Source organism: Apodemus sylvaticus, chromosome 5 (genome assembly GCF_947179515.1).
Source record: "Apodemus sylvaticus chromosome 5, mApoSyl1.1, whole genome shotgun sequence".
In the NCBI taxonomy this organism is placed as follows: domain Eukaryota; kingdom Metazoa; phylum Chordata; class Mammalia; order Rodentia; family Muridae; genus Apodemus; species Apodemus sylvaticus.
This window is the reverse complement of record NC_067476.1, coordinates 52,006,245-52,009,803: the sequence shown is the minus strand read 5'-3', so window position 1 is coordinate 52,009,803 and position 3,559 is coordinate 52,006,245.

Genomic DNA, 3,559 nt, shown 5'->3' with positions numbered 1-3,559 from the left:
GGATGTTATCTTCCTGACAGCCATGAGAAGAAGACAACAGGCTGTGGGAAAAGCAGAAGGCCCCTGAGTTCTTCTGGGAAGGACCTTACCATTGGGTCTCATACACTGTATCAAACAACAGTGTCTAAGAACTTCAGAGGTCAGGTGGCTACAGAAGGTTTAATGGTGGCTCACAAATTCTGAAGGAAGACGCATGAGAGGGCCACTTGTTTAATTGGCCAGGGGAATAAATATTCCTTCAGGAAAAAGAGAGAAAGTGACTGTTTGTGGGCTGCCAGGGTGTCTGGACAAGAAAACAGTGCCAAGTTGGGCGCACTTAGGGACGATGGATCAAGGATCATGAGTGCAGGGGAAGATCCCGTTCCTGGAAATAGGATCCAGATGTGTCGCTCAAGAAAGATTGTCCAGTTTACAGCAAAATAATCTTTTCTTTTCCCTTCTTGCAAATAAAGTTAGGTGAGAAAAACACAAACACACTTATACATATATTCACACACCCTCACATACATATTTACACACAAATATATGCATTCACACACACTTGCATACCCACTCACACAAATATAGACATTCACACACTCACACACATACACATTCACACACAAGCTCATGGACATACAATACATACACATGTTCACATTCATATACATACATACTCATAAACATACACACACACATATATACACACACGCATATGCTCACAGATGCATATATACATATACATACACACATACTCACAGATGCATACATACACACAGCACAGATACACACACATGCTCACACATACTCCCATATATGCACATGCTCACACACACTCACATATATGCATATGCACACATACACTCACATATATGCACATACACACAGACACTGTACTAGTTAATTTTATGTCAACTTGACAGAGCAAGAATCGTCAGAAAAGCAGGTGTCTCAGCTGGGAAAATGCTTCCATAGCCTGGCAGTGGTGGCACACACCTTTAATCTCAGCACTTAGGAGGCAGAGGCAGGCAGAACTTTGTGAGTTCAAGGCCAGCCTGGTCTACAGAGTGAGTTCTAGGATAACCAGGGCTACACAAAAAAGCCCTGTCTCAGGATTAAAAAAAGAAAAAAAAAAAAAAAAGGATCAGGCTACAGGCAAGCTTGTAGGGCGTTCCCTCATTAGTGATGTATGGGGGAGGTGAAAGCCCAGTATAGATGGTGCCGTTTCTGGGCTAGTGGTCCTCAGGTCTATAAGAAGGCAAGAGGAGCAAGCCTTGAGAAGCAAACCAGGAAGCAGCATCTCTCCATGGCCTCTGCATCAATCAGCTCCTGCCTCCAGGTTCTTGCCGGTTCAGTTCTTGTCCTGGCTTCCTTTGGTGATGAACTAATGATAATGAGCCAAAGCCAAATAACCTCTTTCCTCTCTGGCTTACTTTGGATCATGGTGTTTCATCATAGCCATAGAAACCCTAACTAAGACACACACACACACACTCACACACTCTCACACACAGACACACACACACACAACACACTCTCACATATTCTCACACACAGAGACACACATACTCACAGACACACACACATACAGATACACTTGCACATATACATGCTCATAGATACACACAGACACACTCACAGACATACTTGTACACAGACAACACAGAAACACATACTTTCAGACACACTCATGCATACTCATTGTCTTAGTTAGGGTTTTACTGCTGTGAACAAACACCATGACCAAGGCAACTCTTATAAGGACAACATTTAGTTAGGGCTGGCTTACAGGTTCAGAGGTTCTCTGTCCATTATCATCAAGGCGGGAGCATAGCAGCATCCAGGCAGATGTGAGGCTGGAGAAGCTGAGAGTTCCACCTCTCGTTCTGCAGGCAGCTAGAACGGTATTATAACCTATGCCCACAGTGACACACCTATTCCAACAAGGCCACACCTACTCCAACAAGGCCACACCTCCTAATAGTGCCACTACCTGGGCCAAGCATATTCAAACCATTCACTCACAGATACATGTTTACACTCACACATACACATAAAGATACTCACAAACAGACATACTGAAACATAGGCACACACTCATACACATTCGCATAGACAAACAGACACACACTTATACATATACAGTCACAGACACACTTTCACATAGACACGCTCACATACACACATATATATTCACACAGATACAGATCTTCATACACAGACAGTCACATACATACAACACGTACACGTTTACACACTCATATATTCACACACACAGAGACACACTCTCACACACATCCTCATAGACACATTCATACACAGACAAACATACTCAAACACACACACACACACACACACACACGTAATTCTTCTATGTATCCTGAGAGATTCCCTCATGGTTACTCAACACACACACATGCTTCATGTTCATGTACCTGTTAAATTCCATGGTAACCTAGGATTCCTGTTAATGCACAGGTGATAGGGTGGGGGTGGGGAGGCAGCTTTGGTTCACGAGAGTTTTGTCCTCCCCCCCCCCACCCCGCCCCACTCAGCCTCAAATCAAGGCGTTCCTTCTATCTGCAGCTGAAACCACAGTTTCTTGCATTGTTACTGCCTACTCTAAAGGCAAGCGCCTCTAGCCCGGGCCAGATTTCTTTGTCTCCTGCCTAATGAAGCAGGCCATTCTGGCCAAGCTTTTAGGCCCAGAATGCCAGGTTTTGCCAACAGGCTCTCACAGTGTCTAACAGAGAGGCTGCCAAGCTCAGGCCCAGCGCTGGCTCATTATCCATAGACAGGGCTCTCCCATGACACCCTGGCTGGCCTTGCTGTCACCTCGCTTTGTGGGAGCACTGTAACATCTTGGCTATCATGCACCCTGTCACAGGTCCTGCCTTGTTTGGTAGATAAGTATGGTCAAGTTCCAAACCCTACCGCTAACACAGGAGGCTTCCCAGCTCTCCACAAAGCCCAGGCTGTTTTAACATTGGCACTCTGGGCCGGAGTGGTTAACACCTGAGACTCATGCACAAAGAGACACCGGAAGAGACAGAATGGTCACCAGAGCTTCTCTTCCCAGAACGGCATTCCCACCTTTCTCTGCCAGCTGGTTCCTCTCCATGCGCCACAAAGCCTCCCACCCAGGAGACACTAAAGCATCTGGCAAAGTCACTGCGTCTCTGAAAGCTCTAGGTCAGTGTTTCCAAAGCATGGTCCACATCAGAAATGCTGAGTGCTTTTTAAAGACGAGGCTGGGTGCAGAGGTGGGAGGGGTCCATGAACTCTGACCCCTAGCTGAGGAGCTACGGACAGTTGCTGGGGAGTCGGTTTCCTAATAGGTGTGGCCTCTGATATGCCAAGACCACACTCCAGTGGATGGACCACGTGGGTGTCTGTATGGACAGCATAAACTGAACTGAATGGGCATGATAGTTTGAATGAAAATGGGCCCCCTAGGCTCATAGGGAGTGGCAGTATTAGGAGGTGTGGCCTTGTTAGAGTAGGTGTGTCAGTGTGTCACCACGGCCCTTCCCCCCCCCCCCCCCCCCCCCCCGCAGGCTTTGCAGTTTCAGAAGCTCAA